At 45.0% G+C, this 25,664-nt stretch overlaps 2 protein-coding genes across 3 annotated transcripts in view; one reads left to right on the forward strand and one right to left on the reverse strand.

Annotated features, from left to right (window-relative positions):
• LOC146871779 (uncharacterized) overlaps window positions 1-25,664 on the reverse strand; it is a 490,516-nt gene that overhangs the window by 97,248 nt on the left and 367,604 nt on the right. The gene's annotated exons all lie outside the window — the stretch shown is intronic.
• The window catches only part of LOC146871780 (uncharacterized), a 36,117-nt gene continuing 21,626 nt past the window's right edge, over window positions 11,174-25,664 (forward strand). Inside the window, exon 1 of the mRNA XM_085651372.1 lies at window positions 11,174-11,235. The gene's annotated coding sequence lies outside the window, so the exon portion shown is untranslated. The remainder of the gene's footprint in view (window positions 11,236-25,664) is intronic.

Raw genomic sequence — 25,664 nt, forward strand, 5'->3', positions numbered from 1 at the left:
TAACGTGATCAAGGCATAAGCTGATACGCGTTGCTGTGCAGCCTAAATAAACTTTTTGCTGCAACAAAACGATGTGTCCGTGATACTTCTGGAATTTAGAAGCTTTTAGATTAATATATTACAGGGTTTCCGGTACCCTGAACGCGGACCGCCCAACAGTGACAGCCTCTACCCCGACCGGACTCTTTTTCATATCTATATATATATATATATAGAATGTCGCCAGTAGATAGTAATAGTTAGGACCTATTTTCCATAGGAAATCTGCAACATTCTATTCCCAATAAGTCTGGCGCCGGTTGACGAATCCTCGCGAAATTTTCCAAACTTTTGGCCAGCTCCGCTCCGCTCCTACCCAGAAAGTTTCGTGGTGTTTCGTGGTGATTCGTCAAACGGGGGCCGAGAAAAAAGGGGGGTTCCAAAACGCGTTTTCCCCATGCAATTTCCCATAGGATCTGTTGTCGCAGCTCCAGCCCGAACCGCTGAACGGAATGACACCAAATTTGGCAAAGAGGTAGTCTTCAGTTCAGACTCGTACCTTTTGCAGAAATGGTGTGAATCCGTTCAGTAGTTCTGGAGAAAATTAGAGTTAAAACCGAGCACGCACCCTCCCAATCGCGCGCTGAATGCTAATTGGCTGTCGAGTGTCTGTCTACATTCGAAACCAGGAAATGTTGGCGGCCATTTTCTGCCTCGGTAGAAGCGAGGCTGAAGAAGCAAGGGGAATAAGTGTGTAAAACATATAAAGGGGGCAGAGTGGAAAAACTCTGACCCATTAGAGGTGCTGGACCCCTGGGGCCCCCTTTTAAAAAAAAAAAAAACGGAAAAATGAGCGCACGGTGCGCGCATCCTATCGCGTTGGGTGCATGGATTCTCTTGCGTTGGGTGCGTGGATCCACGGAATTTTTTTTAAAAAAAAGACAAGAAATCATTGGTTGCATGACTACTTTCTACACTGACTTTTAAGACTAGTTTAGAGTTTGTCTTCAATTAATATTCACATGAAATACATATATATGTTTTTTAAATGTTAAATACTTCGCGGGATCCGCGCACCTACCGCGTCATAGATGCAGATGACGCATCGCGGAAGCGCGTAAATGTCGCGTTACGAACATCGAACGTGTCACGTATAGGCTGGGAATCGCGTACCGGTTGCATTGCGATCGCGCACTAAACACGTACCCAACGCATACCGTGCGCGGATGCTTCCGCGTAGGGATCGAGAACGGTGCGCATAGGGTGCGCGGATCAAAAAACAATGAAAAAAAATATGTAAAATAAAGTTTTGAACATATAGTTAAAGAAATATTTTTAAAAATATAAAAAAATATGTTTGAAAAACCCAATAAAAACAAATAATATTTGTTATTTTTTTTAAAGAATTAATTAAATAAATAAATTTTAAAAATGGTGATAAAAAAGAATTTCAAAAAAACATAATTAATTAAATTGACACACTGAAATTGAAAAATATAGGAATCCAATGAAAATCATTAAACATGATATCTTTAGAGATAAGTTATAGATAGGAATTAGCATTTAAAAAACCTTTGAAATTCACTGAAAAAACATAGGTTTCATGAACGTTATAGTTAGGAATTGGCATTTAAAAAACCTTTGAAATTCACTGAAAAAAAACATAGGTTTCAGAGACGTTATAGTTAGAAATTAGCATTAAAAAAACCTTTGAAATTCACTGAAAAAACCAAAGGTTTCAGGAGCGTTATAGTTAGGAATTGGCATTTAAAAAACCTTAGAAATTCACTGAAAAAACCATATGTTTCAGGGGTGTTATAGTTAGCTGGACATTTCTCTCGTACAAAACCCTAGAAATTCCCCTGTTATAGTTATTTCAGCTAACTATAACTCGCGCCCCCGCAATGCACTGCTGATGACGTCACATATTACATAACTCATGACATGGTCAGTGACATCACTGATGATATCACTGATGGCATCTCAAATGACATCACTGATGACATCACTGATGATATCATCCAGTGACTGTGTGTTTCTGTAAAGTTTATATATGTTTTATATATTTATAGTGAAAGGCCTGTGGAAGAATGAGTGGGTGTACAAGTGTGTGAATGGATGATTTTCTAGGTGCGTAACTGACTCTATAAGTGAGTCATTAAATGTATCTTACTGCAGACTAGTGACTAAACTGTGTGAATGTCTGTATGTGTCTGTGTGTAGGTGTATAAGGGGCTGCATGGTTTTGTGAATAGCTATATGAGTGTCTATATGGGTTATTGATTGGTTGTCTGAGTATCTGTATGGGTGCCTGAGTGTTTGTGTGGGTAGGGTGTGTGTGACTCTATGCATAGATGTGTGAGTGGGTGATTCTATGGGTGCATGGTTTTAAGAGTGCATCTGTGATGAACTGTATGGTTGAGTGAGTGTATGTATGGGTGTGTTAGGGATTGAATGTATATCTCAGTGGTACATGTGTGACTAACTACATATGTGAAAGGCAGTATACATGCTTGTAAGAGTATATAAGTGGGTATATGTGGGAGTGTGTGATTGTGAGAGTGGCTGTATGGATGAGTGTGTGCTTGTATCAATGATTGTATAAGAGCGTAAGAATGTGATACTATTTTTATGAGTAAGTGTACTTGAGTATGTATGACTGCATAGGTGAGTAAATGGGAGTGTGATTAATTATTTGCATGACTGACTAGGTGTGAGAGTACCTCTATGGATGATTGGTGGTGTGTGAGTGTCTATGAAGGTGAATAAATGCATATGATAGTCTTGTACAGAGTGACTGTAAGTATGAGTGACTATACAGGTGAGTGAGTGGAGGTGTATGTAGACCTAAGAGTTAATGAGTGGGTATGTAGTTAATGGTATTGGAGTATCTATGGTTTTACGAATGGACGTCTGAAATTTTGAGTTGGTGTATCAACGGTTAAATTAGGGTGTGAGAAGATGCAGTAATTTATCACATGGATGATGTCATCAGTGAGGTCATCAGTGATGTCATTTGAGATGTCATCAGTGATGTCACTGACCATGTCATGAGTGATGTAATATGTGACGTCATCAGCAGTGCATTGCGGGGGCGTGAGTTATAGTTAGCTGAACTACCTATAACAGGGGAATTTCTAGGGTTTTGTACGAGAGAAATGTCCAGCTAACTATGACACCACTGAAACCTATGTTTTTTTCAGTGAATTTCTAAGGTTTTTTAAATGCCAATTCCTAACTATAACGCCCCTGAAACCTTTGGTTTTTTCAGTGAATATATATATATTTTAAAAAACTACAATATAATATTATCCCTTAATAACAGCAGATTAGCAGGCAGACTCAACAGCATAATATTATCATGTTCATGAAGTTGAAGGAACAACATCCATAACATCTGCTCTAGAAGATGCAAGAAAATTCCTCATACAAGATGAGTCCTCATAGGTCGTTGTTTTATTATTATACATGACTTTGAAGAGACACGGATAAAAAAGTCCAAACTGGGCTCCCATGGCATGAAGAACAGGTCTCATATTCAGAAAGTCTCTAGTCTTGTCCGCAGTGCTTTTGGCATATCTTGGGAAAAATAGATATCATAGCCTGACCAAGAAATCTGTTTGATACATCAGGCAGCGGAAATAACCTGCATTAGCGCTGTATATTCTAAAAAATACAAGATGGCACCTCTAGGTTTCTTAGAAGGAGAAGCACTCGAAGGAGGACGACCCAATCCTTGAACTCTCTGAATGTTAAGTAACTGACTTTTTGGTAATTGTAAAAATCTGAGACAAAAAGGTTTTCAAAAAGAGATGGAGTCCACCCCTTCTGTGCCCTTGGGAAGTCCATAAATACAAAGGTTATTCCTCCGGTTTTTGTTTTCAAGTTCTTCAATCTGTTTCTGTAAGGAAGAAACCTGTGCCTAAAGAGAATTCCCTTTAAGAGAAGTATCATTAATATTAGTGATTTACTGCTTACCCTGACTAGAAGCAAGGGTCCCTATTTGGACAAAGGTACCTACCTCTGCCAACTAGAGACCCCCATTTCTAACACAGAGGTTCCTCCATAAGCGACCATCTATCACTAAGAGTTTGTAGCTTAGCGTTAGTGACTTCTAGAAAGGGACGCAAAGCTCTAATTTCCTCCAGCAAAAGATCTAGTGAAGCCACTGCTACAGACTTGGTAGGAGAAGGCGGGTCTTTTTTAAGCCTCTTAACTGTTGCCTTACTGGTAGAGGATTGAGGTGTCATGGTAGTTAAAATAGGAGAAGAGGAGGCTATACTGGACCCTGTAGTTGACTCAAAGTTCTCCATTGTAGTGGAAATGATTGCACTGGCAGGCGCTTTCATGAATTGCCCTGTAGAGACTTAAATAGTGAATTTACCTGCCCATATGCAAAAATCACACCTCATAAACATAAAGACACAGCCAGGGTAAATCAAATATTACTGCAGTAAATGCAACTCAAAAAATTACACAACGATTAGAGATGTCTAAATATATATATATAGCAATGAAGAGGAAACCAGGAGGAAATGCTGCACTGCACATAAAAAATTCCCTCAAAACAAAGCTTAAACGCTTACTTCTGCAGGTTCAATGCTCCGTGAAATGAGTAAAAATGCCTTTAAATTGAGGGAAATGCCTTTAAGAATAATGTGCCTTTAAAGAAAGAGTATGCCTTTAAACATCCATCAGCAGGCAGTAAGCTGTTGTGCTATGCGATGCCTCTCCCCGCATTCAAAATGTTGTCTGCTACTGACAAGAGGCAGCCAGCCGCCTAAATAACATCATACACGTCCTACCAGACTTCATAAAGCATAAGCGCTGTGGCCACCATGCATTACTGATGCATCCCTTGTGCCGGGAGACAACTAGAAGTTGGGAGGCTGCTGTTGCACCGTCTTCTCAAGTGCTGCTTCACAGGAATGCTGCCCTCTTGCCTGTCCACCATTCACTCTTAACACAGAATATCTACAAGTATGGATTATATGAATTTCCTGCCCCATCTATCACTACCCCTGCGGTGAATGCTAATAACCCATCCTTGGTCTTCAGCCAGGAAGACAACCTGTCAGCAATCAGCAGACTGAAGGCGGGAAAAGCCCCCGGCCCCGATTTGATCCCGGGCGATTTGTACAAATCAGAACCAACGATATGGGCCCCGTACATAAATCTTTTGTCTAAGAGTATACTGGCTGGTGGGGACATTCCAGAAACTTGGAGGGGAGCTGAGATAATTACCATCTACAAAAAGGGTGACACTGCTATCCCCTCCAATTACAGACCCATCAGCCTGATAGACAATTTACAAAAGATTTGCTCCAGGCAGGTCCTAGACAAATTACAAGGTTGGATGGATGACCACACGATATTGTCAACATACCAGGCGGGCTTTCGTTCCAAAATAAGTACGTGTGATCAATCTTTCAGATTCACCTTACTAACCTGGAAATATGTGCTACTTAGGAAGCAGAAGCTTTATGTAGCATTCGTGGATCTGCGAGCCGCATTTGATCTGGTACCGCGTAACTTGTTATGGAAGATTATGCTCGATCTAGGTGCCCCTCCAGATCTGGTAGCAGTGATAGCACGACTCCACATGGATAATTATACCCAAGTTAGATGGGGGGAAAATGGTGAACTAACAGAGAAGATACCGATATAGCGTGGGGTTCGTCAAGGGTGCGTTTTAGCCCCCGCACTGTTTTCCCTGTTCATCAATGATGTGGTGAGTCGCTTAATGGTTGGCGAGAATGATGCACCCTGCCTGAACGAGGAAAAGTGCCTATCCTGCTCTTTGCAGACGACTCCTTATTAATATCGAAGACTCCAATGGGTTTGCAAATATTATTGGATAGATATTTAGAATTTTGTAGAGATCGGAGATTGGAACTCAACACCTCCAAGACATAATATATGGTGTTTGAGAAAGTTCGGAGTGGCTTTCGGTAGATCAAGATTACACACGAGCCCCTTGAGCGGGTAAAAAATGTTGATTACCTATGCATAGGTTTGAGTGAGTCACTCAATTGGGATTACCAGCTAAATAAGAGTTACCTAATCCTATGCCAAAGGTCTAAATCTATATTAAGATTTAATAAACAATCTTACACTCAACCCCTATCCCCAGCACTGCAGCACTGGAAATCTATTGTGCAAAAGCCCAAAGTGGAGCCTTGTACGGAGCCGAGATCTGGGGTTATATCAACGCCAATAATCTGATGACATGTGAAAACATCTTTGTTAGATCCCTCATTTCGTTACCGATTATAACTCCTCTCATTCCCCGCTTCTGTGATCTTGGGCTGAAGAGAATTGGGGATCTGGCCGCTCTCTGAAACCATTAACCTACAGGCTGCGCCTATGGATAACCCCCCCAATTTATGGATTATCGAAATTCTCGTCGGGAGGTTATGATGATCAATGGTGCAAAAAGTTTACCATGGTTTAAACACATTGCAGACTGGTGCAAGTTATTGAGTATTAAGGACCTGTGGGAACATCCGGATAGGGCTGCAAGAGATGAATTATTGAGATTAAAAGCCTGATATTGGGTGGTGGTGGCCGTCAACTATGCTAATAATTTGACCAATGGTCAGTTAACATCTAAATTTTTAGCTGTAAAATCACGCCCACAATTTGATCCCTTTTTGGATCGAATCTCTCCCCCTCTGGCAAGAAGTCTATATGTGAGATTCAGATACGGCAATCTGCTCCTAAAATTTCCTAGTAAGGAGGCGTCCGGCCTAGTATTGGATTTATGTTCTTCCTGCACTACTGTTAGAGAAACTGAAGAACATATCTTGTTTTTTTGCCCTACATACCAGCAGATACGTAGGAGGTGGATAAAACTAATCTGCCTTAATCTAGGAGCTAGGCAGTATCAGATTTCGTACAGAATTTTAAAATCAGACGTATCTGAACCGATAGTTTTTTCTGTCAGTCGCTTTTTATTTGCCTTCTGGATAATCCGCCAGAAATTACTATTATAGACTGCACCGTATTATTAATTGTTCTGCAAAATATATACCTATGCATTGTGCATTTTAGGAACGCTCCCCTCATTTCTCCAGGAAGCATGCCCCTTAGCTGTTTCTTAATGTATTCTGATGTTTGTTTGGCTTGCCATCTTTTTAGTGTTCTTTTTAATAAACTACTTGATAATGTATCAGTTTTTATATTTTTAAACTGTAATTTGACAATGTTTTATCCTTTGTGTACTTTGATGGTTTTGTACAAACAAACTGAATAAAGTTTGATGATGATGAGTTTCCTATACCTTACAACCCTCATTGTTTTATGTATCATTTCTTGTACATTGATTTACACAATTACATGATTTATTGCACCTCAGTTTGTGATGCAAAGCACTCTGACAGCCTACACTGGGTAAAGTAGTTCTATAAATGAAATAGAAAAAAAGTAGGTGCCATTTAAATCAATATTTGTGTAATTACTCATGCAGATGCATGAATAATACTTGAACAAAAAGAGGGTTGATGGCAATTTAAATCAGGCCTTTGCTGTATCTCCACTGGATATTAAAATAAGAAAGCCCCCTTGCTGCCTATTGGTTCCTGCTCTAAACAGATTGCAGACAGCGTGGGGATGCTGCTGAATTATGTCCCTGTCTCGGAAAATGACACCAAGATAAATTCAGCATGGTCACCTGGAAAATAGCTGCCGGAACTGGGATCAGGGGTTCCTGTAGCACTAGCGCGTGATTTTGGATGGGGCAAGAGTTCAACCAATTCAAGGAGTGAGAGTGAATCATGAATGATACTGGATTGGGATCAATTCAGGAAATACAAATTACGTCAGCGGGCAGGATTTATAGAGGGGTCAAGTGTGAAGATGTCTTTGATAAGGGCCTGAAAGTGGGCATGTTTTCCGCAGGGATCGTGAGTGGACAGATTATCAGAGGAGTCAGTAGCGTGGGTAGTTGATGGGCTGTTTATGCCTTGGGTGACTCGTGAAGTGGGCAGGTGCGTCGAGAAGGAGATGATTATTGGAGCACTTAAAGTGCAGACACGTTGGGGAGGTGATGAGTGCCGATGATCAGTGATGGACAATTCACAACAAGCATGGGAGAGTGTAGGAAGGTGGAATCTGACTGCATGGTTGCCCCCACTTTTTTCCTGGTGTTTGAATGGTTTTTGACTAGTCTGGCTGGGATCCTGCTATCCAGGACCCCAGCCTATCTGCTTGCTCCCTTAAATGACTGGTGTGCATATTAGATGCACTAGTGATTGGATACTGTGGTACCTTATGAGCCCCTAGTATGTGGTACCTTAGGTACCAAGAGCATAGGTACTTCACAGGCCTACCAGGGGCTGAAGCATGTATTATGCCACCCCTGGGAAGCAGACTAAATCTGGCACCACAGGCCTGCTACTGCAGCCTGGGTGAGGTAGTGTTAGCACCCCTCACAAAGGTATAGGTTCCTATATCTCACCATACACACACATATAAACCTATCAGTCACCCCTAAGGCAGGCCCTATCAATCCTGATGACAGGGTGCTTGGTTTACAATGTGAGGGGGTGCCTCTGCCTGAGCAGGGCCTCTCTGCAGCTGGCAGAGTCTATTCTCTGTGGCTGTTTGTGGATGCGGTTAAACCATATACTCTTAAGTGCTTTATAACCTCCTGGTAAAAGCTAACTTTGGAATGACTGCATCAAAACATGTCGTGTTTGGTGTCAAACAACTTGGAAGCATACCCCCACACCAGTAACTGGTGTGGGAGCATGATCCCACCCTTCTAGAGGGGACGACATGTACCTACTGTGGAAACACGGTAGAAATCTGAAAGAGCCCTGGCATCACAAAATGGATGCCACCAGCACAGACACTGGGCTGCCCTCCTGCTGCTGACTGAAACTCACAGTGGAGGAGCCCCAACAATAGGCATCCTGTCACAGGGAGGTGTCACCACCTTCCAGACAGGATTTAGTGTATTGGGGCTGGGTGGGTGCACTCTTAGAGTGCTTTGAAGTTCTGCACTGGGGGAGCAGTAGGCTCCTCTGTGCATATGTCAGCTCAAACCGGTTCAGGGGCTACCAGCCCCTGCTCTGGTGCGAGACTGGACAAAGGGAAGTGGGTGTAGCCACCCACCCCCCTGACCCTCCTAGAGGAGTGGTCATAGAGCTAGTCCCTCCCTTTCTTTTAGTATAAGTTAGGGAAACCTTGCCATTGCAAATCAGATATCCCTGGACGACGCTCTACAAAAAGAATCCTGGCCTTTCGATGTTCCACTACCTTTGGAAGACGGAAGAATCTCCCTTGGAGTCAAGGAGTGACTCCCCTGCTTGGCAGGCACCAACAACTTGAATCAACAGTCGCAAACTTTCCCGCTCCTGCCGGAGTCGAAGTCCCTGCAGCCCCAGAAGTGGATTTCCTGACCTCTCGACGGCCATTGTGAGTCTCCAGCAGAGCTGAGGCGAGTGGACGCCACGAGTGACGAGGAACAGCAATACCCGGGTACCGTGCACTATTGTCGAGTGCAACTCTTTCACGACATTCTACGAACTTGTGTATTAGACCACGTATGGTCCAAGCCTCCAGCAGGATTTCCCTTGAAAATCAGAGGCCTACCTCGTCCCGAGTGACCGTGGGCTCCTGTGAAGCAAATCCTCATGAGGCGTCTTCGCGATCCCTTTCCGGATGGCTTGTGGGTCCCCTGAAGACTTCTTCATCAAACCAAAGGGCTCCCCTGGTTGCTCCAGGCCTGCCCTGACTTACCCTTGCTGGGTGAGTCCCTCAGACCTTGCTGGTCTGCACCGCTGACTTTCTTCGATTACCACGAGACTTGCTGTTGCCAAGGCTTTTTGGCTCCAATCCAGTTGCCGACACCTCAGTAAGCTGCAGACTTTGTGGGACACTCCGAATCCAGGTCCTGGTTGTCTTCAACGCCTCCTGGACATCGTGGCTGAAGAGTCAAAACACCCTTGATCACCTGAAATCACCCGACTTCCGTGGGCATCCATCTTCCTGGCCCCGGGTCACTGGCAAGTGACTGTGAACACTGTCCCTTCTGCTTTCAGGTCTTCTTCATCTTGAATCCAGCCTTGGATTCCATCGGACACTTCTTCAGTCTTCACAAGAAGCAAAACTTATTCGGCTTCCATAGAAAACGACGACGCGACCCGACACCAAAAGACACCTATGCACCCGGCTTCCCTGGGTGAGGTAACTCGTGCACTCCGGTGCTCCTGTGGGTGTTGTCCCTCGAACTGCTTACCTTGTAAGTGACTTGCTTGTAGACTTCCTAGAAGTACCCTTAAGCTTTAAAAATCCAAACGCGACTTGCTCCATTGAAATCAATAGGGAACCCGCGGCAGTGTTCTCACACTGCACGTGTCTCCCGTGGGTCTTTTACTTACCTGCCTTGGGTGGATTAGTGAAGCCCCAGCGATTCTACAGGCCCTAGGCCTTGTCCCCTTGCAAGTCGAGTTTGCTAAACCTCTTTTTTAGTATATGGACTGGTACGCCCCTAGGGCCCCAGCCAGATTTGTGCTTAATTTATTGTGAAATGTTGATATTTGAATGTGTTCCTGACTTCTAATCTCATAAAGAGATTAGTAGAGTGTGTCTAGAAAAAAATATATATATATTTGATATATATACCTGTGTGGTGTCCTTTCATTTGGTAATTCAAGAGATTATAAGGTAAAACAAGCTGCTTTACATTCTTCTGAGACTTAGCCTGAAGGCTGCTCTCCACAGCTACCACTAGGATAGCTTTCTTTAAAAGGTTGTCTTAAACCTATCTACCATAAGAGTCGAATTGGACTGGTGCAAGGTGGCCACTATAACTAGTGACCAGCATATGCCAGGCCAACTTCTTACAGAGAGGTACATGGATTGATTACAAAATGACGATTTCATTCATCATGGGACGTGCTAAACACTTTCTTTATCCGTGACTGCAGTTGTGGTGGTCTAACAACTATCTCGTCTGACTCGGACTCCCCCACCCTCTCCAGTTGCCCTCTCCAGTTAAATCCTCTCTCCACTGCATTCCCCACCAGCGCACGTCAGTGCCTGCGCGCGCGTCCCAGCTGCAGGCCGTTGTCAGGAGTGGGATTAGGGGCCTGCTGTTCCCCGATGACTCTGTTCTGCAGCTGCTGCCCCAGTTGCTGCTCAGTTTCTAGGCAGAGAAGAGGGATTAACACTGCGTGATAGAGGCAGTGGGTGCTGGGGAGGACGGAGAGGGAGGCGGATGGATGCCAAGAGGAGAGCGGGGCGAGACAGGTGAGGCGAGGCGAGGCGAGGTGAACCCCACGAGGGAGCGGAGGGTTTTCGTGCAGTGAAGGGGAAAGTGGAATTTAGGAAGATAACGATCACTTCAAACACTCCAGAATATTTTAGACCCCACCCCCCAAAAGAAAATCCTAATTAATCATGCGACTTAATTCACATGTTTAGAATAAGTGTTTGCCTTCATAAAAATGAAGAATATTGTCGTTGAAAGTAGTGCGCAGCCATACAAATTAACGGGGGAGCGGAACCAAGGGTCTGATTTGGCTGTAATACCTTATGCTCAATCCGAAGCATGAATATGTAGGGCATTTATATCGTGGAACAGCCATCCTACAAAAACAAGATGAAGTCTCATTAAAAATGATAAATATTTTTTTTTAACATGGAACCATTTTACCGAAAGTACATCAGAATATGTCACTGCACTAAGAATCATTTATTAAAAGGGATAGCTTTTAAACATGCATTTACAATCATATATGAACCTTCTCCCTACCCTGACGACCATGACTTTAGTTAACTTAAAGGCGAGTCAGATGTCATGTGCATTCTATATCTGGTGTGGATTCTAATCCGATATGGATCGACCTCATAGTCAATGAACTCAAGAAAGGATTTTGTATATGGTAGATCCTACTCTCAATGCTTCTCAGGGTCCACTCACGTTCAATGTTGAAGAAAAGGAGGTACAGTAAATAAAATATTAGCCTAGGAGCACGCAAATCGACCCAACGTTTCCTGGTTTCACATTGTGCCACTGGATATGTATCTCTTTCTGTCTTATTTCACATCGAAGGTTAATGCTCTGTCTTTAATTCTTGGTGTATGAGGTAGGAGTGTAGGTAGCCGGCAGAAGCCATGAAAGCTCGGCTTGTTTTGGTCCTAAGCGTCCAAGAGGACTTCGAGCTGAGCCTCCAGTGGCTCACTCACCTCTGTTGGAAAGAGGTTTTGGTGTAGTTTTTCGTCTTTGTACACATGAATTTCACACAAAAAAATTGTGTCTTTAATGGAGGTTTTACCAGCACGCCCACCAATGTCTTCAAGACAATTTGGCATTGTCATGAACGTCCAGTGCTCTTGTCGCAGCTGTACAAAGTTTGCCTCTCACCTCTGAGATTCCCATGTTTGTGACATATGCATCTGATGAAAATTGCCAGATGCCAGCAGCAAAATATCAACAGGCTTCTCCTTTCAGCCTATCCAGCGTACACGTGTCGGTAGCCAAGAGCTAGTGATTAGAGATAATGGAGGGAACTAAGGGGCATATTTACAACGCAGCGATAGAAAATTATCGCCGCTTTTGCGGCCGTTTTCGGCCGAAAAGCGGCGATAATTTTATCGCCAAATTAGCAAGCTCACGCTAACGCATGAAAACTTGCGTTAGCGTAGGAATTCCTAACGCCCAGCTTTGCATCTCTAATGAGATGCAAAGTGGGCGTTCCTGACCTAACATGACAGGAGAAATGTCGCTATTGACATTTTGTTTTTCCAGTGTGGTTGAAGAATGTAGCTTTAATTTTCTTCCTTTGCTCATTTCCTCTGCCAATTTGTCCCTTTTTAGGTCTCGCTGGCGTTGCAGCGCGAAGCGCTGCCGCCAACGAGACTTATTGTTGCCGTGTTTGCTCCCAAGAGAGACAGACCAGGGCACGCGCAGCGATCGGGGTCTGTAAACGCGCTTCCCATGAGCAGATTGTGGTCCGTGAACGTGCTTCACATGACCAGCTTTTGCGCGTTCATTCTATTGGAGTGCACCTCTCCGGAAGACCTGCTGAGTTAATTATAGGTCCTTTCCAGAGATGTGCTATTATTTAGCATTGTGGGGCGCTTGTCGGCATGCTGTCATAATGACTGTCTTACTGGCGCCACGGGTCCATTAGGCTTGAAAGCTGCACAGCAGGAGAGAATTAGGGCAGCATGTTTACGGACTTTTAGGTAATAACTTTATTTATTTACTTAGAGTGCCAATACTAATTGCAATACTATTTAAACGTGCTGCACTTAACATTTTGAAACGCGGAGAATCAGCGACATACATTGGAGACACTACCTGTTTGAAGACGCATTGTTTTAGTGCGGTAAGTTCTGTGAACTGTTTTAGTTTGTTACTTATTTATTTACTTTGTTATAGTGTAATTTCGCTGTAGTGTTTGAGCGTAGTGTTTGAGCGCAGAAGGAAAGAGTTTCTTTTGAGATGAAAAACTGATTACTGGGCCAGGGTGGCATATGACTGCTGGCTGCAGAGTGTTCAAGGCTATGCCTGCCTTTCTCCCCTGGACGTACCATATGCCAAAAAGAGACATGAGGTGGAGGAGAGAATTGGCTTATTTAAGTGTGATTATAATTAGGGGAGAGGACTATGCTTTGCGGGGGGGAAAGTGAAATGGTGATTGTTTTAAGGCAGCACGATAGGAATGTGGAATGCCTGAGTCTGGAAGTGGCTGAGTCACTTTGCACTTGGAAGCGCGGACACTGTGCAGTTGACTGTATTTCGCCTGTGACAATGATGTTTAGCTCTGTGTTGGATTTTCTCCATTTAAAATGATGCTTTGTTAGTTTTGCTGCCTAGGTAACACAGATGAATTACTACACTGCCACAAGTAGCTCTGTGTTGGATTTTCTCCATTTAAAATGATGCTTTGTTAGTTTTGCTGCCTAGGTAACACAGCACAGCACAGAGCCATTAATATTATTCAGCACATTCACACAGCTATACTTTCCCAAAATTGCGCATCGGGGTAAGTCGCACACACTCAACATGTTTTATTTGTTAAGAGTAAATGTGCCTTCCTAGAGGTGCCACCAACTATCGATTGCTGCGTTGTGTTTAAGGATGCCCCTCTTTCTCTGATTCCTAGCAAGTTACAACGGAACGGCATTGCGCATTGGTAGTGACGTGCCACATGGCCTCATAATGTTTACAAATTGGCGTAGTATAATCACACTCTGCTCACCCTGCATACTCACACACTGCTCACCCTGCATACTTACACTCTGCTCACCCTGCATACTTACACTCTGCTCACCCTTCATACTTACACTCTGCTCACCTTGCATCCTCACACTCTGCTCACCCTGCTTACTCACATTCTGCTCACCCTGCATACGCACACACTGCACACCCTGTACACTTACACATTGCTGGCCCTGCATACCCACATACTGATCACCTTGCATACTCACATACAGATGGGCTGTGAATGTGCAAGGTGGACCTCCTCCTGACACATGCGCAGTTCGAAACAGACAGTGGAGCCCCCTTTGGTGCTGGCCACTGACATTATTTCATATACATGTTGTATTATAATGCTTTCACAAGAGGCCCATAGGAAAAACGGTTACCATTTAACGTATACTTCTTTATAACGTATGCTCTAATAATTGCACGTTATATTTTCAATCTATGCTATATTGTAACACTTCTGATTATGTTGCAGGACACACTGAATTGCAATTTATTCAAATTGTGAATACAAGACTTTCTTGCGAGCGTCGTTTTAAGTACTGCTACATCTGTATACTGGTGTGTGTACCGTCTGTAATTTCGCCTGCTGCCGACAATGCTTACTGCCAAATTTACTATTGTCCATCGTGTACTGCAAAATAGCATCGGCTAGTGTCATCTCTGATTTGTCGTGCTGCTGGCAATGCTTACTGCTAAAATTTCTCATTACAGTCTCCGCTAGTGCTAGTGTTCACCCTACACACTGCTGACCCTACACACCTACATTCTGCTCACTCTGCATACTCACACACTGCTCACCCTGCACACTCACACACTGCTGGTCCTGGATACCCACATACTGATGATCCTGCATGCTCATATACTGCTCACCCTGCATACTCACTCTGCTCACCCTGTATATTCACACACTGCTCACACTCACACACTGCTGGCCCTAGATACCCACATACTGATCACCTTGCATACTCACATACTGATCACCCTGTATACGCACCCTCTGCTCACTCTGCACACTCACATACTGCTGGCTCTGGACATCTACATACTGCTCACCATGCATTATGCGCACACTGCTTAGCTTGCACACTCACATACTGCTGACCGTGGGCACCTACATACTGATCACCGTGCATACTCAAACACTGCTCACCATGCATACGCACACTCTGCTCACTCTGCATACTTACACACTGCTAGCCCTGAACATTTACATACTGCTCACTCTACATATGCACACACTGCTTAGCCTGCACACTTGCATACTGCTGGCACTGGACACCCACATACTGATCACCCTGCATACTCACATACTGATCACCCTGCATACTCAAACACTGCTCACCCTGCATACACACACTCTGCTCACTGTGCACCCTCACACACTGCTGGCCCTGGACATCTACATACTGCTCACCATGCATATGCACACACTGCTTAGCCTGCACACTTACATACTGCTGGCCCTGGACACCCACATACTGATCACCCTGCATACTTGCATACTGATCACCCTGCATACTCGCACACTGGTCATTGAACATTTACATACTGCTCACTCTACATATGCACACACTGCTTAGCCTGCACACTTGCATACTGCTGGCCCTGGACACCCACATACTGATCACCCTGCATACTTGCATACTGATCACCCTGCATACTCGCACACTGGTCGCCCTGCATAATCACACTCTGCTCACCCTGCATACTCACGCACTGCCGGACTTGGACATACACATTCTGCTCACCCTGCATACTCACGCTCTGCTCACCCTGCATATTCACACACTGTTCACTCTGCACACTAACACACTGGTGACCCTAGACACGTACACTCTGCTCACCCTGCATACATAAACACTGCTCACTCTGCACACTTACACATTGCTGGCCCTGGATACCCACATACTGATCACCTTGCATACTCACATACTGATCACCCTGCATACTCAAACACTGCTCACCCTGCATACACACACTCTGCTCACTGTGCACACTCACACACTGCTGGGCCTGGACATCTACATACTGCTCACCTTGCATATGCACACACTGCTTAGCCTGCACACTTACATGCTGCTAGCCCTGGACACCCACATACTGATCACCCTGCATACTCGCACACTGGTCATTGAACATTTACATACTGCTCACTCTACATATGCACACACTGCTTAGCCTGCACACTTGCATACTGCTGGCACTGGACACCCACATACTGATCACCCTGTATACTCACATACTGATCACCCTGCATACTCAAACACTGCTCACCCTGCATACACACACTCTACTCACTGTGCACCCTCACACACTGCTGGCCCTGGACATCTACATACTGCTCACCTTGCATATGCACACACTGCTTAGCCTGCACACTTACATACTGCTGGCCCTGGACACCCACATACTGATCACCCTGCATACTTGCATACTGATCACCCTGCATACTCGCACACTGGTCGCCCTGAAATATAACACACTGTGCTCACCCTGCATACTCACGCTCTGCTCACCCTGCATATTCACACACTGTTCACTCTGCACACTAACACACTGGTGACCCTAGACACGTACACTCTGCTCACCCTGCATACATACACACTGCTCACTCTGCACACTTACACATTGCTGGCCCTGGATACCCACACACTGATCACCTTGCATACTCACATTCTGATCACCCTGCATACTAACACACTGCTTACCCTGAACACTTACACATTGCTGGCCCTGCATACCCACACATTGATCCCCTTGCATACTCACATACAGATCGCCCTGCATACTCAAACACTGCTCACCATGCATACGCACACTCTGCTCACTCTGCACACTTACACACGGCTGGCCCTGAACATTTACATACTGCTCACTTTACATATGCACACACTGCTTAGCCTGCACACTTACATACTGCTGGCCCTGGACACCCACATACTGATCACCCTGCGTACTCACATACTGATCACCCTGCATACCCACACACTGGTCACCCTGCATAATTGCACTTAGCTCACACTGCATACTTACACGCTGCTCACCCTGCACACTCACACACTGCCGGACCTGTACATTCACATACTGCTCACCCTGCATACTCACGCTCTGCTCACCCTTCATGTTCACACATTGTTCAGCCTTCACACTCACACACTGCTGACCCTGGACACCTACAGTCTGCTCACCCTGCATACTCATATACTGCTCACCCTGCATACTCACTCTGCTCACCCTGTATATTCACACACTGCTCACACTCACACACTGCTGGCCCTAGATACCCACATACTGATCACCTTGCATACTCACATACTGATCACTCTGTATACGCACCCTCTGCTCACTCTGCACACTCACATACTGCTGGCTCTGGACATCTACATACTGCTCACCATGCATTATGCGCACACTGCTTAGCTTGCACACTCACATACTGCTGACCGTGGGCACCTACATACTGATCACCGTGCATACTCAAACACTGCTCACCATGCATACGCACACTCTGCTCACTCTGCATACTTACACACTGCTGGCCCTGAACATTTACATACTGCTCACTCTACATATGCACACACTGCTTAGCCTGCACACTTGCATACTGCTGGCACTGGACACCCACATACTGAAAACCCTGCATACTCACATACTGCTCAGCCTGCATACACACACTCTGGTCACTGTGCACCCTCACACACTGCTGGCCCTGGACATCTACATACTGCTCACCTTGCATATGCACACACTGCTTAGCCTGCACACTTACATACTGCTGGCCCTGGACACCCACATACTGATCACCCTGCATACTTGCATACTGATCACCCTGCATACTCGTACACTGGTCGCCCTGCATAATCACACTCTGCTCACCCTGCATACTTACACTCTGCTCACCCTGCATACTCACGCACTGCCGGACTTGGACATACACATACTGCTCACCCTGCATACTCATGCTCTGCTCACCCTGCAAATTCACACACTGTTCACTCTGCACACGAACACACTGGTGACCCTAGAAACGTACACTCTGCTCACCCTGCATACATACACACTGCTCACTCTGCATACTTACACATTGCTGGCCCTGGATACCCACATACTGATCACCTTGCATACTCACATTCTGATCACCCTGCATACTCACACACTGCTTACCCTGCACACTTACACATTGCTGGCCCTGCATACCCACACATTGATCCCCTTGCATTGAAGTACTGGGAATTTAAAGCCCAGTGGTGCAGGGGAACACACCCTAAGACTTCGGGTTCTTCCTGTTTCAGACCTACAGAAACACAGAGTCTTCTGGGTGAAGTCAAAGATCGATTTATTGGCTGCAGACCAATTACAGGTATCCGAGAAGTACAACACAATGTATGTTCTAAGGAGACTGCTTAAACTTACAGAAACGGGCTTCTCCTCAAATACAAAATATCATGCTTCAGGCACACATTCCTCGTTTTATGATATGGTCATTCACATGTATTCATTACAAACGAAAAGGCAGAGTCATGATGACCATCCCACATTCCAGTTAAGCCAGCCCACAATTATTTACCCAGCGAGGCTCAGATCCCACATCAGATATCAACAGGCCCCAATAAACACGGGCATCTCCTGTTTAGAAAACAAGCCATAAAGCAGGAAGAGTCAGGTGTGAAAGAGATTAGCCGGAGGCTTGTGTGGGATGAAAAGGCTTTATGGTGTGTCAAACCCTGATGCTAATCACAGGTGGCCGTAGGACAGGGAGCTCGTGGGACCGGACTGACCTGGGGCAGCGGAGCCAAGCTGCACAGGTCACAGAGAAGTCAAACAGAAAGCACATGTGTTCTAAAGGCCCGTATTTGTTCGTAATGTGTAGCCTATGTGAGGGCAACCATAAGATGGCCACCGCTCCAAGATGGAACCCACGAAGTCAATGTGTAACATCGTATACATAGTGCATTTATCAATGAAATGTTATGCAAAGCACTTGTACATACCGCATTGACCATTCGCGGTTCGCTAATACCGGAGTAGACAGGGGTAGGGCCCTGCCTCCTACGCGGTCCCAAATTTCAAAGTACCACAGACCCTCCTTTTGCCCTTACATAGGCAATAACTATACTCATTTCAATCCGAGTCTAGGTCTATATTCATGAAGTCATGGAGATGTTGCTGTAGCATCATCCTATTACTTAGCTCGTCCCTCGATACAGGTTTTCTTACACATAATGTAGCACAGAGGCCGCATATCGCAGGAGCACACTGTATACACAGACAGAACAGGAAAAGGATGGCTAAGATCATTCCAATGACCATCAGAATCTTCCAACCCCAGGCAGATATCAGTTCCCAGAACCACCCCACCAGTGACCAATCTCCTTTATCCACATGAATAGATTCGGATATTTTATGCAGTTTGGAGATGGCCTGATAAACTGTTGGAGCGTTATCTGGTATGAAAATGCAACAGCTATATTGGATAACCTTACATACCCCACCGCGGTCTGCAAGTATGACGTCTAGAACCATACGGTTCTGCAAAGTCAGGCGATCCGCTTGGAGCTCAGCTGTCAAATTACCAAGGGCACCAGCCGTAACATTAACAGTGGATTCAACCACACGTGTCAGTTGTCTCAGGTTCCTACTATTGACCATCGGTCCCCAAAACGGCAGGAAACCCAAAAAGAAGTCTCCCGCTTCCTGACCGGCAGTATCCTCCTTACTAATCACGCCTCTTACAACTCTGGTCTTGTGATAATCAGAGGCAGCAGTAAATGTCGGCGGTAGCAAATTTGCAATATGACATGTGCCCGAGAAATCAGGGGGCAACCATGTATATGCTCGGTCATTGCAGACAAAATATGTACCCTTGGCAGCCAAAAACGCAGGGGAAAACTGCGATGGAAAAGTGTACGTTTCAGTACAGTCACTTCTCCCCAGTTGAGCTCTTGGATTCTGACCATTACCTTGTAAACAGAACCGACCTATGTGGGGTACGACCCAAATTGGGGATGAAATTTTCCGCTGCCTTTCACCCAGACTAATGCTATACCCCGTCGCGTTCCACCCTACATAAGCTCGCAATTCATCCTTGGGAATAGATGAGTATGCGTCGATATCTCTGCTCATATCGGCGACTCCTTTCATTAAGGCTTTATTGTTTGTGCTAGGTCTGATGGAACGCGGTTGTCGCGGGGAGTAGGCATCTAATGCAAAAAGAAACATGGTCTGGAATGCCCATGACGATCCATTGTAACTAAACGGCAGCACTAGATAAGGAATACCCTTGTTAATGGTATGTGGCATTAAACCACACACCCAACAATTGGTTGTATTCATGACTAGTTGGTGCTGGTGCAGGAGTTGAATGAATGAATTGTTTACAAACTCAGAACGTCTAGCTTGTTCATGTTCAGGCAGAGGGTGGAAAGAGTGCAAGGAGGCAGTAGGAGGAGGTATAGGCTGTACAGTGGGTGCAACTGGCACTTGAGAGGAGAAGAATACATAGCCTACAGTAAACACCATCATACTACATAGTATAAACAAACACAATAATATAAAACGTTTGCTCTTCATTATTTTACATATTTTCGTTTTAAAGTTCATTTCCTCAGCGGGTCTCTCCATCTTGAAAAACTCCATCCTCTCATCGTGCCGCTCGCGGCGGGTGAGTATCTTCTGCTAAGGAGTACGCCTGTCAGTCCAGGGAACGCCCTAGACCAACCAGAACCGTTGACCTAACGTCTTCGGCCTGTACCCCAAAGTCTTGGCACCGCGACCCTGCGGCTGAACCCGGATGGTGGTTCGAAAAACAAACATAAAAGAAAAGTTCTTCAGATGGGAGAGCTATAATATCAAAAATAGTAAGGGAAGGGAATTTTTATTTGTCCATAGGCCTTGGTCTCAGGTTGTAGCGGTTTCTGCCAGACACCGTCTGGTCTTGAAACAAGAGTTCAGGCTCTGTGGTGTCCAATCGAATTGACGGTGGCACAGCTTCTTGCAAAATATCGTCACTTTCTTGTTCTGAAGTTGTGCCTCTTACGCGTGCATCACTAAATGGTACAAAACGGGGTACAGTGTCTGTTTCAGAATCAGCGATACCCTCCTGGACCCACTGGTCATATGGTAGAGGCAAAGGGATCCGCTTGCAGTGGGCGCCGTGAATCCAATTCTTTTTCCCTTTTACTCGAACCGCTGACCTTGTCGACAGAAGTACGAGGTGAGGGCCAATCCAACGGGGCTCATCGTTGCTCTTTCGCTGGAAGTTCTTTACGAGAACCCACGTGCCAGGGTCAATAGGGTGCCCGGGAGCTTCAGAGGCCTGGGGGAGAGTATCGTGCACCTGTTGGTGTAAAACACGCAATTTAGCCGCCAATTCATACAGATAGTCAAGCAGTACTGGGTGTTCGATTTCGCTGAATTTTGTCGGTCTTGGCACACCCCATATATTGGCCGGGCGGCCAAAAACCACCTCATATGGACTAAGTCCCACTCGTGAATGCACAGTCATTCTGGTGGATAGGAGTGCTAAAGGCAGAGCGTCAGGCCATTTAAGACCGGTGCTCGCCTGGATTTTGGCCAGTTTGAGCTTTAGAGTGCCGTTGTAGCACTCTACTAATCCAGCTGATTGGGGGTGATTTGCAGCGTGGAATTTTTGCTTTATCCCTAACCCCTCACATACATTCTTCATCACTCGACCCACAAATTCACTCCCATTATCACTCCACACCATTCTTGGCATTCCAAACCTAGGGAAGAATTCTTTCACAAGGGCTTTGGCTGTGGATAGAGCAGTGTTGTCTTTTAGGGGATATGCTTCTATCCATTTTGAAAAAGCGCAAACAACAACTAGTACATATTTCAAGTTGTTGCACCTCTCCATGTGGATAAAATCTAGCTGCAAAACCTCAAATGGATATGATGGAGGCGCAAAATGACCAGCTGGAGTTGGGGTTCCTCTACCAGGGTTGTATTTCAAACATACCATACAATTCTTGACCACATTATCTGCACACTTGGGAATTCCAGCATTCTGCCATACTGGAGCCAACAACTTACAGACTCCTTTCACACTGATATGTGCCATTCCATGTGCCATAGTAACCACTGGAAGCACATATGCATCAGGTAGCAACCATCGCCGATGTTCTGACAAATCAACCCAACAACCATTCTCATCCAATTTACCCGTACTTTCTCTTCACTTGCTCAACTCTTTCTCCGTGGCTTCAGCTTGAAGGGTCTTCACACTCTCTATCGTGTCTTCACACATTCCAACATCACCAACCCATCTTGCAGGGCCTGCAACATACATTCGAGTCTTCACATCTTTTGCCGTTTCTTTCGCGATTTCATCAGCAAACGCATTACTACGACCAACATCATCAGTGATTTTCTTGTGCGCACTGCATTTCATAATCGCAACTTGTAACGGTAGGGTCAGTGACTCAAGGAGATCATTCACCAACTTGCCATTCTGAATTTTAGCTCCATGCGAAGTCAGGAACCCACGTTCTTTCCACAATCGCCCAAAACTGTGCGCCACGCCAAAGGCGTACTGACTGTCAGTATATATGTTCACTTTCATTCCTTCAGACAACACGCATGCTCTTGTAAGGGCAATCAATTCTGCTGCTTGAGCCGAATTATGTGGCACTCGTGCAGTTTCAACAATCGTGTGCAAAGTTGTGATAGCATATGCAGCAGTCGTATCACCATTCGGAAGCTTGAAGCACGAACCATCCACCCATAAGGTACCATCACACTCAGTCAGGGGAGTATCTTTAAGATCTATTCTCCCTTTCGTCTCTTCTTCTGTTCTGAACAGACAATCATGTTGCTCAATCTCATCTAGGTCTGCTGGAATCGGCAATAATGTAGCTGGATTTAACGTGTTGCATCTCTTTATGTGTATATGGTTTGCCAACAGTGTCAATTCATATCCTGACAATCGCGCACTAGTTAAGTGCTGTGTCTTGGTCCTGTTTAACAATGTGTCCACAGCATGTGGAACCATAACAATCAATGTGTTATCCATTACCAGTCCAGCAGACTGTCGAATAGACATAGCTGCTGCAGCTGTAGCTCTCAAACAACTTGGCAATGCCCTCGCTACCGGGTCCAAGGTTGACGAAAAATACGCGCATGGACGCGGTCTGTCTCCAAAAGGCTGTGTTAACGCTGATAATGCGCAACCATCTTTTTCATGAACATACAATGTAAAAGGCTTACTGTAGTCAGGGGTACCCAACACAGGAGCTGAACATAATGCATTACGCAATTCCCAAAAACTTTTCTGACACTCTTCAGACCATGGGATAGGATTCGGTGTGTCTTTACATGTTAGTGCTAACAAAGGTTTTGCTAGCAAAGAAAAATTTGGTATCCAGTGCCTACAGTATGAAGTAATGCCTAAGAAAGCACGCACTTCTCTCTGTGTTCTTGGCACACTCAATTGTGCAATGGCTTGAATTCGTTCTGGGGTCAGTTTCCTTCCCTCCTTCGATAAGAGATGACCTAAGTAGGTCACTTCTTGTCGACAATATTGCAATTTGGAGAGAGATACTTTATGATGAGAGGCAGACAAATGACGCAACAAGGACAATGTAGCTTCTTTGCAAATCTTTTCAGTATCCGCGGTGATTAGCAAATCGTCAACGTACTGAATGAGGATCGCGCCACTAGGTAAAACAAGTGCATCAAGCTGCGCTTTTAAAGTTTGACTGTATATTGATGGACTTTCACAGTAGCCCTGGGGAGCGCGTTTAAAGCGGAAGCTTCGACCTCCTAAACTGAAGCCAAAAATGTCCCTGCTCTCCTCTGCAATTGGGATGCTAAAGAAAGCATTCTTTAAATCGATCACTGAGAACCATGCAGCGGAGGCTGGAATCATAGTTAACAAGGCAGTTATATCAGGGACAACTGGAAACTGTGGCACAACAATCTTATTTACCTCTCTAAGATCAATCACAAATCTGTAAACAGGTGGCTGTGAAGGGTCCGTTCGTTTTAAGACAGGTAAAACAGGACTATTGCAAACGTTGCCTCTTGTCTCTTCAATTACACCCTTTTTAATCAAATCGCTGACAATTGCTAACAACGCTTTCTGACCTTCATTGGAGATCTTATACTGGGGAATGCGTGGCAATCTGACATTGGCTTTCAAAGTGACCACATATGGCGGTATTTCCAAGAGACCCACATCATTGGGACCAGTAGCCCAAAGGACATCCGGAAGGGATGACAATTCAGGTGGCATTGCATTCTTTGACAAATACATCGGGGAAATCACTTCCTTACCTAATGTAAGTTGTACTCCTGAGGGAGAACAATATAGCGTTGCATGCAATCTTTTTAACAAATCCAATCCTAACAGATTTTCACCACAACCTGCACCACAACCTGTCGTAAGGATGAGGGGTGCTTTTAGCTCACAAGGTTCAACAGAAAGGGGCATAGGACTAGAAATCGGGTTCCTAACTGGGGCGCCAGAAAAACCTACTGAAACATTCATTTTGCCAGACAAAGGCGCGCCAGGGAGTTTTGAATACATGATTGAACTCTTTGCAGCACCAGTGTCCAGCAGAAAGGGCTCTGTTACACCCGCTGTAGTCACTTTAACATACGGTCCACTCTTATCCACTGGCACTGAAACAACTCCCTCTCTCTGTCTATGGCTGTCCTAGTAATCATTACCTTCCACATTGTCGTCTTCTGCATAATAATCATTATTATAGTACTGAGCTGTATTACCAGTAGCATTGGCTTGCTGATCAAAGCTATTTATCGTATTTTGAGGCGGAAGAGGACGCGCGTTCTGGGGAACATTTCCACGCCCTCTACCTCTAGGAGCTTGCTGACCACCTCTACCTCTTGCGCCATACGCATTACTAGTACGCTGCATTAATTTAGGACAATTATACTTGAAATGACCTTCCTCTCTGCAATATGAACATTGATTAGGACCTACAGGGATACGGGGTTGATAATACCCATTCATTTGCTGGTTATTCTGAAACTGTTGGGGCTGCTGATAGATACCTTGGGTTTGCCTATAATTATTCTGTCCTCCACGTGGCGGGTAAGCCTGCTGTAAAAGGACCTTCGTTTTCAGTTCTTTCGTTTTCTTGTCTGTTCTATCTTTCTCGTCCTTATCTCTATTTTCATAATACTGTGCAGTAGCCAGTATTTGCGCTGAAGAGGAAACGGCCCAAGAACTCTCTGAATCTTTTAATTTCTTACACAACTCGGGGAGTAGATTCTGCACAAATTTATCCACAAATAACCGTTGGCCACCTTCAGTACTCATGTCTTGACCACTGTGGTCGATAAACGTTTCTTCAAACCTTGTAAAGAAATCGCACACTGTCTCATCTTTCTTCTGCTTGCATGCGGATAGTTTATCCCAATTCACGCGCATCGCGGGCATTAAAGTCTTCATGTAAGTGATAATTCTACCAGGGAG

This window comes from Triturus cristatus, chromosome 1_1, assembly GCF_964204655.1.
Source record: "Triturus cristatus chromosome 1_1, aTriCri1.1, whole genome shotgun sequence".
In the NCBI taxonomy this organism is placed as follows: Eukaryota; Metazoa; Chordata; class Amphibia; order Caudata; family Salamandridae; genus Triturus; species Triturus cristatus.